Below are 13,260 nucleotides of genomic sequence, written 5' to 3'. Positions count from 1 at the left end.
TTCTATTCATTCTTTAACATTTATCCTCAGTTCCTTCTTTTCAATGAACATTTCCTTAATCTGAAATGCCCTTATAAGAATCATATTGTAAATATTTGCATACATATACTATCTTTTTTTTTTTTTTTTTTTTTTTTTTAGTGTACTCTCCAGCTGCACAGGGATTGGGTCTTACTAATTTCTCTTTCTCTGACAAAGTTTAAAATGGAGCTGGCCTCATAGTACAAATGCAACAAATAATTGCCAAATATATGAGTACAGCAATAAGCAAGTACATGTTATTCTACTAATTGGGAAAGGACTAAAGGGAGTATCCTATTTTTGCTTTATATTTAAAAGGATGTTATGTTCTTGTTTAATCCATTCTGTCCTCCCTTTTTGTGCAAGACATTATGTCCAGCAATTAAGCAGTGAGAGACAATGAGTGAGATGTTTTTCTGTGCCATGCAGATGCAATTGCCAACAATAAGAATTAGCATTTTCCTTCCACCGGAGCCCTCAGCAGCTGCAAAGAGTGACTCACTGACTGGCATGTGACAGTGATTACATTATCTGGTGATAAGGGGGTCACAATTAAATAATGCCCTTTGCCAATGTGTATGTTGCAACTCCAACCCAGATGAGCAATCCTCCCCTTTCCCACTGAGCTAATACAGATCTTGGAAATAATGGAAGACAGAGACTTCTGCCACCCTCTATCATTCCAGCAAGGTTCTGCTCTATAATAGGTAGTAGTAATTCAGTTGTAATTAAGCAAGGCTTGATATATTATTTCCTAATGAACCCAAGTGAAGTCATCTCCCACTTCTTCCCCATGCCTCTAATTAGGCAATAAGGACTATATTATAAGCAATAAAGATCACTTTGCTGGGCTAGTGATGAGGGATCAGAGAGCACACAGGGAGGCTCCAATAGCCCAGAGTGAAAGGCAGGTAGGCAGCAGTTCTAATGGAATATCCTCCATTCCTCTTGCCATCTGCTTCCAAATTACCTAGGTGGCAAGCACTGATGAGGAACAAATTAAATTGAAGCTAGAACAGGAAGCTTGAAGCCATCACTCAGAAGCCCAGCAATTTAAATCAGAGCTTTATGTGGGTTGGTTCACTGTATAATTATTCTGGTACTTTATGTATTTCTAAGATTTTTATAACTACTATCTTGTTCAATCCTCAGGAAACTCAAGGGGATTAGAATAAGGGGTTTTCATTTTTCCCATCTTACGCACAAAGAGATCAGGATTCCAAATCTTGAACTGGCATACTCAGTGTGGGGAGGTTACATTGTGGAGCATTCACAGCTGTCCACAAATGAACCCTTCTATCAAGATCACTCCAAAGCTGTTTTGATTGTATTTGATTTCCTGTGATATCAACCAGGAAGAATGCTCTCCTTGCTTTCTTGTAGATTCTTAGGTGAGGAAAACAGTAGCTTTCTTTACCTCCCTTCAGTTCGTCTAAGGCAGTGGTAGAAAAATAAGGCTTCAAGTCCTTCACCTGTTTTTTTGTAATATATGTGAAAAACTAGGCACTGTCTATAGTATACCCTTCTGATTCTGGATTCTGGGGGAGCTGTTTTATAACGTTAGGTTATAAGTTAATTGAGAACAAAGCAAAAGTAATTTGTGTCTATAGACATGGAAATAAATACTGTCCAGTGCGGGGGCCAACCCATTTTCCCTCCTGTGGAAAGGCCAGTTTTCCCTCCATTTACACATTCATGGCAATATTTTGATCTATAAATGTATCCATTCTTTGACCTCTTTGAAATAGTTGTAATATCTCGTTTCCTCATGTGAGTTTTATTTATTTTGTATCTGTATAACAGAGTCATTATCGTACTCATTTTTATAATTATCTCTTAATAAGGGTTTACATATTACTTTTATACTGCAACAGCAGAGTATTTGCAATAAAGATCATATGGCCCACAAGCAAAACATTTTTCCTATCTGACCCTTTATATAAAAAGTTGCAGATTCTCATTTAAAACAGATATTTAGCCAAGCCCCATGCATCTGAAGGAGCCAGTTTTAGGGGTTTTTCCCTGCATGTTCAGGTATCAGGAGGGTGGCATAAAGAAGAACCAGTATAATAATTCCTCGATTTTTTTTTTTTTTTTTTTTTTAGTAATTTAACTGAAAAAGCTATTTTGGAATATGATGGTTTTGGACTAGATGTTAAAAGACTTGCTATGATTAGCTGTGAGACATTTAGCAAATTTTCATATTTCTGGGCTTGAGCTTTTTCATATGTAAAATGGGTGTATAATTTTTAGTCTCATTTTAATAATCTTTTTTATGTTTACCCTTTAAAGATTAACCAAGACTGAATTTTTTTTGTCCTTGCTGAAACTATTTTTTGGAGGCAAATCAGAATAAATCAGATCGGATCATTCTGTCCCAAAACAGATGGAACTTGTGTTTAGAGCCTATTATAAAATGATCACATTGGGTTATAAAAACACGTTACTTCCAACCTGCCCCTACTTCAGAATGACTGCGCTGATAGACATTAAGCCGAAAGGCAGCAATGATACTTTGAAAATGGTATAGGAATGGGGCTTAAGCTGGACTTCAGACATCCTGGCAAGAAAATTATAATCTGAGTTTTATTTGCAAAACATGACCAAAAAATGTTGCAATTCATCATTTTAGCTTATCTATGTATGAAGCAGTGTAAATATTGTTACTTTACCAGCTCAGACTCTCAGGTCAGAGTAGTTTACTTTGGGACCCCTCTACTGTCACCTTGACTTTCCCTTCCTCGGCTGGCACCTCCTTCTCAAGTCCCAGTATCAGGTATTCTTATACTATATTCCAAGTGGCAATTATATCTGTCCTCCCCTGAAGTTCTTTTATTCAGTCCTGCATGAGTTGTCAGTGTCTCAATTACAAAATCAAATTCCTCTTACCTGACATACATAAGCTTCATTCATCCATTCATTAACTTGACAATTACTTACTGTCTTAGTCCATTCAGGTTGCTATAACAAAATACCATAAACTGAGTAACTTACAAACAACAAACAACTTGCTTTTCAGTTTGGGAGGCTAGGAACTCCAAGACCATGCTCCCAGCAAACTAAGTGTCTGGTGAAGACCTGCTTCCTCATTAATAACCATCTTTTCACTGTAACCTCACAAGATGGAAGAAGAGAGGGATTTCTCTGGGATTTCTTTTATAAAGCACTAATTCCACTCATGAGTGTTCTGACCAAATGACCGACTTACTTCCTAGAGGCCCTACCCCCAATATTATACATCGGAGATTAGGTTTCAACATACAAATTCTGGGGGGACACAGACATTTGGTCCATATGTTTATAGACCAAACATCTATGCTTTGTTTCCTCTGGAAAATTTGTCAGAACAGCTATGAAAGTTGATTTCAGCAATTTTAGCAATACATACACATACAACACGTAAGAGTGTGTATACCAAAATACATATACACATATGTTCATGCACACTAGAGTATCACACTCAAATGTCCCATTAGACAGTCTGAGGTTACAGGTAGAACCTTATGGGGCAGGCAAATATGGATATCAGAGAATGGCTTAAAAATACATATTGAAGAGGGGGTAGATCAATACTGAAACATTGTTACTGTACAGAAGAGGTCCTTGGGGCTATGTATCTGATTGTCTCAATGTGAAATCTCAGCAAGCACTAAAGGCCATTGGGCCTGTAGCACTTAGGAAAATCAATGCTTGTTGCCTTCCACCAGGATTGGTGTTTATAGTTAATCCACCCCAAGTCTCCCCTTTGGGACAATGAGACCCAGGACTTATTAGCTATGAACTTGAAAAAGTTGCTTAACCGTGCTAAACTTGAAATTTCTCATCTCTAAAATAAGTCAATAAGATCTACCCCGAAAAGCTATTGTGAAGCTTCAAAAACACAACATATTTCAGTTTCTTCCTCATTGCCTATTTCTAAAATTGCCTTCCTTACTTATTTCCTCCCTTTCTCTACTTATCCTCCCTCTCTCCTCTTCCTTCCATTGTGTGTTGTTCTTTCAACTTTTTAAAAAATCAACTAATAAAGAAGCAGCAGGTGTGGACTGTTTTGTTATTCTTTTCATCCAACTATCTATGTCTATATTTCTTTCTTTTTATCTACTTATCTATCGAGAGGTTGAAAAACAAAACACAATATACAAATTCTCACGTTGGTACTTCGATCAAAATTGACTTATTTTAAAATTAATTATAAGGGTTTTGAAAGCAGATTGAGAGACATACAATACCATGTTCCTTTTTTTCTTTCTCCTTATAAAGGAGAATAAAGGTACACAAAAGACCTCTTCCCTTCATTACTATGAACACACTTCTTTCAACCCTATTTTGGTATTTCACTGAAGCACTACTTTTCAAAAAGCACTCTTTTTTTCAAACAGGGCATATATTTCTTACTACTGAATTCTGCTTTAGAGCTATGGTATTTCACATATGACTTAAGAAGAGAATGATCAGTTTACAAGCACATTGGTGCTAAGTAGTGTTGCTTTGCTAAGGATTTGTGTTTTATTTACATGAGTTCTGGCACTTCATCCCTTCCTTACTGACATCAGCGTTGGCTAGGAATTGCTGCTGGGAAACCCCATATCTTCCTGGAGCTTCACCCTTTTACCATGCATTATGAATAATTGAATTAATTATTCAAGACTGGATTTATGTTTTCAAAAAGGCAAACACGCTGACCCCTTCACTAATCATCAAGCCATCTTGAAGAAAGCTTCAGCTGCTGACCCAGCCAGATGATGACCCTTGAGGTCTGAGTTTATTTTAGAGACAAGCCAAGATCCAGAGTCTATTCTGACAGCTGAGTTGACCTTGAGCCCTGACCCTACTGCCTTGCTTTTGAAATATGCAGACTCTTCCATAGTGTGACATGAGTTCAAGCATTTGCCAAATAAAATAAAATAAAATAAGGCAAGAGAACTTTTTGCTGCAAAATGTTAGTTTGCACAATTATTTTAACTTGCTTGCAACAGGATATTAAATTCTGTCCCAACCCTAAAATGATAATGTTTAGTAAAAACTCCTGACACATCACACTAGAATTTGGAGCATGGGAAGAGATCTGTTACTTCCTACATACAGCTGCACAAGTCACACCACTAGTCAATTCTCAGAAAATATATTTTCAAATCACATATTTTATAAAGTACTTTTACCTAGAATATACAAAGAACTCTTCCTATTGAGTAATAAGAAATCAAATAACCCAACCAAAAATGGGCAAAGGATGTGAATTCACATTTCTGCAAAGAAAGTAGACAAGCAGCCAATAAACATATAAAAAGATGCTCAATATCATTAGTCATCAGGGAAACGCAAATCAAAACCACAATAAATACTTCTCACCCACTGGAATGGCTATAATAAAAATAAAACAAGTGCTGGTGAGGAGGTGGAAAAATTGGAACCCTCATGCCCTGATGGTAGGAACATAAAACAGTGAGGTCACTGTGGAAAACAGTCCAGTAGTTCTTAAAAAGGTTAAACACAGTTACGATATGAACCAGCAATTCCACTTGTAGGTACATACCCAACAAAATTAAAAACATATGCCCACATTAAAACTTGTATATAAAGGCTCATAGAAGAATTATTCATAATAGCAAAAAAGGTAGAAATAAGCCAAATGTGCAGCAACTGATGAAAGGATATGCAGAATTTGATATATCCACACAATGCAGTATTATTCAGCAATAAAAAGGAATGAAGTACTGATACATGCTTACAACATGAATGAACCTTGAAAACATTATACTAAGTTAAAGAAACCAAAGACTACATATTATATGATGCTATTTACATAAAATTGTCTAAAATAAGCAAATCTATAGAGACACAAAGTAGAACCGTGGTTGTCTAAGCCTAGGTGGTTTGGGGGAAACAGGCAATAACTACTAATGTGTCTGGGTTTCTTTTTGGGTGATGATATTTTAAAATTGATCACACTGAGGTTTGCACAGTTCCAAATACACTACAAATCATCGAATGTGAACTTCAGATGAGTGAATTGTTATGAAATATGAATTTTATCTCAATTTTATCTCTATTACTATGGCACAAGGGATTTTATTTTTCGAGGTATGCCTGTTATTTATTTTTCAGATTCCTCTATGGGATTAAAAAGACTTTTACATGTTGCACTGCCATGCTCTCTGCTCTTGGGTCTTCTTTTCCATGTACTTATTCTTCAAGCAGTTTTTCATCTTCCGATCAAGATCATTGCAATGACCCCAAAATTTCAGAATGCTGTGATTTTTGTGACTTTTCTTAAGCAAGTTAGTTAATCAAGACATTGCATTCTTCAGTGTCCAAGTGTGGAAGTAAGTCAGGATGCATCTTTAGGAGGTGATGGAACACAGCAGAGCAACCTGAGTCATGGCCACACCAGGAGGGCTGAAGTGACAATCACCAGTGAAGACTCCCCATTCAAAGGCCGGCCTGGGCACTGGGGCCAGGCCAGCTGCAAGTGGCAAAGGCTCCCACCCCCTCCACAGCTCACCCCACTTGGCTCTGGCAGAGGAATTTTATAGAACACTTTCACATGCAATGTATTCCTAGATTCTTCTAATTCTTACCTCACTGGTGAGGCTTCCCTGGGCTCCCTATTTAAATATAGTACCTCCCACATCGTGTTCCTTACCTTGCTTTCTTTTATTTTGCTTCAAACACTTGTCATAGTTCATTGAATCCAAGAGATTATTCATTGTAAGACATATTCTGGTATTAGAAAGCTTAGATATGGGGTGCCTAGGTGGCTCACTCGGTTAAGGGGCTGACTCTTGGATTTGGCTCAGGTGAGGATCTCAGGGTTCTGGGATTCAGCCCTGCATGGGGCTCCATGCTAGTGCAGTCTGCTAAAGTTTCTCTCTCCCTCTCCCTCCTTCTCCTGGCCTGCCTCATGTGCCCACTCACTCTCTCTCTCTCTCAAATAAATACATCTTGAAAAGAAAAAAAGCTTAAATAGTCTTAGATTTGCTAAATTACAGTGTGTGTTTATATTTGTGTGTGTGTATAAATTGGATTATACATAAATTGGATACTCATTGGTAGTATAGTTACTCAAATAATTTATTTTTGTTTGTCTCCTTCAACTTCACCAGGAACATTGCTAAATTCATCAGTCTAACTTCTTGGCCAAGAACAGTGCCCGGCATATAATAGGTTCTCAGTTGAGTATCTGTCGACTGAGTGAATGAATGGCCCTAGGTGAGACAGTTTACCATCCTTAATGTAGTATACTTATTGTCCTATAGGAACAACTTAGAATAGACTGCAGGTGGAGGGCAGTAACTTGGCAATATTTATGCTTGAATCCTCTGATAAATTATCTCCCAGTTTGTACAGCTACTGGTTAAGGAAGTCAGAACACAAACACAGATCCTGTTATAAAAAGTTATATGAACTTTCCTTTACACCATAGCCAGTACAGTGAGTAAATCTTCAGCAAACTGATTAGCTTTGAAGTTCAAGATCTCCCAAGTTAGTGCCCTTTGGCCTCCAGGAATCTTATTCTTATTCACTCAGGATACTTTAAACGCATGGAAAGTGATAACACATGCACATCTGTGCATGCGTGTGTGTGTGTGTGTGTGTGTGTGTGTGTGTGTGTGTGATGGAGAGTAGTTCAGCTTTATGATAGATCACTTGTCTTTACAGAGAAACTCTCTTCTCCAGAGAAACTCATTACTACTATGATGTTAGAAATGCAGTACCTGGGGGCGCCTGCGTGGCTCAGTCAAATGAGGGTCTGACTGTTGGTTTCAGCTCAGGTTGTGATGGCATCTCCATCTCATGATGGAGCCAGGCATCTGGCTCCATGCTCAATGGGGAGTCTCCTTGAGGTTCTCTCCCCCTCTCTATTTCTCTCTAAAATAGATAAATAGATAAATCTAAGAAAGAAAGAAAGAAAGAAAGAAAGAAAGAAAGAAAGAGAAAGAAAGAAAGAAAAAGAAAGAAATGCAGCAGATGAAGCTTTTGGTCTCATCTTATTCCTTTCATCTCCAAATAGGTCCCATGTTAAAAGTGAAATTAAAAAGGGCAAGATTTTAAATTAAAACATTTAGTGTCAGTGTAGGAGGTATATTTATGAGGAGATTTTAGTGATATTTCTGGCTTTCCTGAAATAACACCATATAGGCAAAAACAAGTGCAGAATATCAAAGTTAAGACTGTTTTGATATGTAAACTTGACTGTTGGCTTTCTTTTTTTTTGCTTCATTACAAGAATGGAATCCAAGTAATTCCTTCCAGTGCTCTCTGTCCTTGAGCTATTTGTTAATTATTCAGACCCTGGATTCAGTGGGTTCAATAAAATCCACTGAAGAAGTACACAAGGAAATTAGTTTTTCAGGAAAGAAAAAAAGTAGACAAAGAGTTTAAGGAGAAACAGAATGAAAAGGCAATCATGGAAGAGATACATTGAAAAGGAAATTGTGCCTTTCCTTTGTTAGGGTCCTTGAGCTGACTGTTGAGCAGATGTGCATGTTTCATGCTATAAGACCTCCCTTAAACCTTTCTAGTTTTCCCATATAGACAATAATATACTCTTTTGTAGACACTCACCTAGGACACTTGCAACTAAAGGAAAGGGGCTGTGGCACTGAATACCTAGAAGAGTGAGGAAGGAGAAGAGGGAAAGAACTTTCTGCACATGTATATTAGTGCTGAACTAAAAACAGTTTTGATATTTAGTGAAATTTGGAGTTAAATAGTGGCATACTCCTCATAAAACCCATATTTCTTGGGGCACCTGGGTGGCTCCGTCTTTAAGCGTCTGCCTTCGGCTCAGGTCATGATCCCAGGGTCCTGGGATTGAGCCCCTGTTCAGCAGGAAGCCTGCTTCTCCCTCTCCCACTCCCCCTGCTTGAGTTTCCTCTCTCGCTCTCTCTCTGTCAAATACATAAATAAAATCTTTAAAAAACACAAAAACAAAAACAAAAAAACAAACAAAAGAACTCCCCATATTTCTTTGGCTCAAGGATGTCCTTGAAGCAGAGAGCAAAGTGGGACAAATTTTTCGATCAGCATCCGACATTTCAATAGTTATCTGAATTTCATAAAAAGCAGGTGTCCTAGTTTACTAGGGATGCCATAACACAATACCACAGTCTGGGTGGCCTAAAGGATGGAAATGTAATTTTTCAATAGTTCAGGAGGAAGAAGTCTAATATTAAGGTGTTGGCAGGTTTGGGTTCTTCTGAGGTCTTTCTCCTTGGCTTACAGATGGCTGGTCTTCTTCCTACGTCCTCACAGGGTCTCTCTCTATACATGCATCCCTGGTATCTTTTTGTGTGTCTGAATTTCCTCTTCTTAAAGGATACTAGTCAGATTAGATGAGGGCCCACCCTAACAGCTGTATTTTAACTTAATTACCTCTTTAAAGGTCCTATCTCCTACCCACATTCTGAGGTGTTGGGCCTTCAACATAAGAATTTTGGAGGGACACAATTTAGCCCATACAGCTATACTCACAGTTACTGATTTCATGACATACTCCAACTTTGGAGTTGTCAAAAATTTCTCAAAAATTTTCCAAAATCTCAAATATCATATAATTCTATCTTCTTCTTCTTCTTCTTTTTTTTTTTTTTTTGGCAATTCTATCTTCTTGAATCAAATCTACTGTAAGTCTGAATATAATTAATTTTAATGAATTTATATGTATATTATCTAGTTAACTTTCCCACCTTTTATATATAGGTGAAACCCAATGTTCCATTTATAATGAATCCCATTACCTAAGGTTAAAAAATTAAAAGCTACTAAATAATGCCAGAAATTTCTGACTCATTAATCTGGACTCTAATAAGCCTGTCAGTTTTTTCAATTGCTTTCATCATTTCAGCATGCTGAGAGTTCTGTTATCTAAGCTTCAATGAACCTATAGCAGAAAACAACTCATGAAGAGGTATCAGTGTATCCATGGTTCCTCTTGTTTTGAAACAAGGGGATTAATTCAAAAAATAAAATTGCCCTTTAATTTTCTTATGATACTAATATCTTCTATGATTAAAAACATGTACTTAACATGTTAGCTTTTGAATTAGTATTTGTTTAACAAATATGATGACTCAGAATGGCAGAGGTATTTTAAAAATATACTGTTGATAATCCCTGCATTTGTTAATGTACAGGACATAAGACACTGGACCTCTCCTTGGATAGATTATAATAATCACACAATAAACAAAATCATGTAAAGTTAAATGTAATCAGTGTTATTTGTTCAGATTCAATAAATAATGCAAGGATAATTCAAGAAAGTGAAAAGTATACTTAATTAGGGAAAAAATCCATGATAAAGTAGAAATTAAGCTCTCATTAAATAGTCATATTTAATTGCAGAATAATTTTAGGACACAGAAAGCATGAGTTCAAACCTCTGATCTCTCAATTATTAATTATATAACTTCCACCAAGTTTCCCAAAATCTCTGATACTCGTTTTACTCCTCAAAAATAGGGATAATAACAAGATCTACCCAGTAAATGTGGTCTTCTTGAATTGTGCTCCTATGATTTAAATACTCAGAATCCTGTAAGTTTTGAGAATATGAGCACACGTTTTGGAAAAATTCCAAATACATTTGATTTTTCCCCACTATCCTTTAAAAGGAAGAAGGTAAAACCATTTTATCTTTTGTTTCTCAAAAAGACTTCAAATTACTATAGGGTATTGCAGGATGTTGACAATTGTTAAAACTAAGTACTGGGCACAGCAGTGTTCATTACACTATTTTTTCTATTTTTATTTGTTTAAAGGTAATAATAATAAAAATTTCTTAAAAAATCTTAATATTACTACTTAATTACATAATAATATGAAAGTCTATTTATCCAGTTTTACCATTGTATTCTAAGTAATGAAGCTATGGCATCCTTCATGTGTTTGGCTTTTTTAAAATTTCCTATAACCCTATCTTTGTAGACTTATAACTCAATAAATCAAAATTTATGATTTTCTTCTGTCTTCTGTATTTAAGTGACCTTTCTCTTTCTTCAAAATTTGATAGGCACATACTAAAATGATGGCCTCTACTCTGTTTTGATGATTCACCTAGTTCAACATTGTTCCTTACCTTTAAAGTATCTGTGTTCCATTTAAAGTAGACTGAAAAACAGATCACTGAATTTTTCAAGACAATTACTGTAAGAAGTATCTACTTTTGAAGAGTGTTTTTTCATTTTGAGTGGGAAAGAATTTTGTTTTACCATCATGTCCCTGATTCCCAAAAGCAGCAAGTTTGGGGAATAAAAAATGTAGTGCTTTATATATATGGACATATGTTTATATGCATATATGTATTTGCAGATGAGAGAAACCTTGGAGTAAGTTCTGCCCTCCACCTATTCATTTATTTGTTCATTCTTTTAACACCTCTATGTTGATAAGCACTGTCCTAGGCACTGGGAATTCAATAGTGAACAAAACACTAAATTCTCTGCCCAAGTATAACATGCTGGGAAGGAAGGAAGGAAGAAAAAATGATCAGAAAACAAATGGGTAAAATAAATGTCGTGTCAGGTGGTAATAGCACTATGGAGAAAATGAAAGCATTAAAACGGAAAAAGTGAGGAGAAAGAAAGTCCATTTTAAGTATGATAGTGAGAAAAGTGTCACTACTGAGGTGACATCTAAGTAGACACCTCAAAGATGTGAGGTTATGAATCACATGCACACAGCCAGGTAGGTGTCTGTTCCAGGTGGGACAAGCACATACGAGTTTCTGATAGAGAAGTGGCCTGATCAAGAAACAGGGAGGAGCTGATCATGACTGGAGCAGGGAGCAATGTGGGAAAATAAGTAGCAGGATTTGGGTTTCTTCTCCAAATCAGAGGGAAGCCTCTGGCTGCTTTTGAACAGAGGGATGTCTTATTCAGCTTTAGCTGAGGAGTACATTCCAAGGCAGAAGGAAGAAGCAGACAGATTATCAACACATGCCTAAAAAAGATTTTATTGAGGCATTCAAGGTGATTGGGCTGATTGAACGACTGGGGTGATTTGTATGTAGGTGTGGCTGAAAGTATGTTGGGATCTGCTGTTTGGCAGGTATTATTTTGAGTTAAATGTCCTACAATATAGACTGTTTTAGTAAGTTTAAAAAAAGAAGGGAACATCCAAGATTTCAGGTTCTGGCTAACTCATGCTTAGCCTTCAGATGTCATCATAATAACTCCTACTCAGGTCTTCTCCACCACAGGGATGTAGATTCCCCAGTTATACTCTCCTAATGCATCTTTTCCTTTTTCCTTTATGGAATCTACTATAACTTATAATTATTTATGTTAGGGGACTAATATTTTGATATGATTTCCTCTTGTTTGAGTACCAGATCTCAGTGCCAGAACTCATATGTGGTGCCCATTTGTGGGAGATTCAATATTTTATAACAAATAAAATGTAAAAGCAAAATATCAAAGTAATATTCAGCTTCTCACATTAAAAAAAAAACTAGGTAAAGCAGTTGAGTATCAATTGAGGAAACTGTCCAGGTGGCCTTAATATCTCACATTTATCATATAAAGGGCTAGGCCTGTGCACAATGGAGAGAAGACCCCTCTCCAGAGGAGGATCTGGCAGCTGGACCGGCTCTATGCATCTGGAGAGTATCTCGGGGAAGTAAAAGAAAAGCTTGCTCTTTCCCAGCTTCACAGGCTGGAGAAAGGCCAGCAAAGACTCAAGAATGTGCTGAGGGCTTGCCCTGCTACCTGTTTGTGCCTCCGGGAGGAGGCTGTCACACGTAGACCTGGAGAGACACCATATCCAAGTGAATCTGACAACCTATCGTAACCAAGCAGAGAGAGGGCTTGACGTTTATTTCCACAGCTGTTTTTATTTCCTCTGTGGCATGGATGTAGGATTGAAAGACGGCTGGCCTCTCACAGGGCCTGGGATGCTGGTGCAAACTGCCTACTCAGTGGAGGCCAGAGGACCAAATGGAGGAAGGCAGTAAAGACTCATGAACATACTCAGTGAGAACAAGGAAATGTGTAACTCGCAAGGGGGAAGATGGTAAACGACTTCCTGGGGCACTGAGATGGGCATAAGAATGGACCACAGGTTCACCAGTTACAGACTTTAGCATCAGAACCCAGGAGGTTATAGGGGCACCTGGGTGGCTGAGTCGTTTAAATGTCTGACTTTGGCTCAGGGCATGATCTCAGGGTCCTGGGATCAAGCCCCACATAGGGCTCCCCACTGAACAAGGAGTCTGCTTGTCCCTCTCCCTCTGTTCCC

General features: G+C 37.4%; 1 pseudogene; it reads right to left on the bottom strand.

The window, feature by feature from the left end:
* Positions 1-6,115: 6,115 nt before the first annotated feature.
* LOC103663705 lies at positions 6,116-6,546 on the bottom strand (annotated as a pseudogene).
* Between the last annotated feature and the right edge of the window lie 6,714 nt (positions 6,547-13,260).

Source organism: Ursus maritimus, unplaced genomic scaffold (assembly GCF_017311325.1).
Source record: "Ursus maritimus isolate PB19 unplaced genomic scaffold, ASM1731132v1 scaffold_18, whole genome shotgun sequence".
Lineage (NCBI taxonomy): Eukaryota > Metazoa > Chordata > Mammalia > Carnivora > Ursidae > Ursus > Ursus maritimus.
This window is presented reverse-complemented; position numbering and strand designations above follow the sequence as displayed.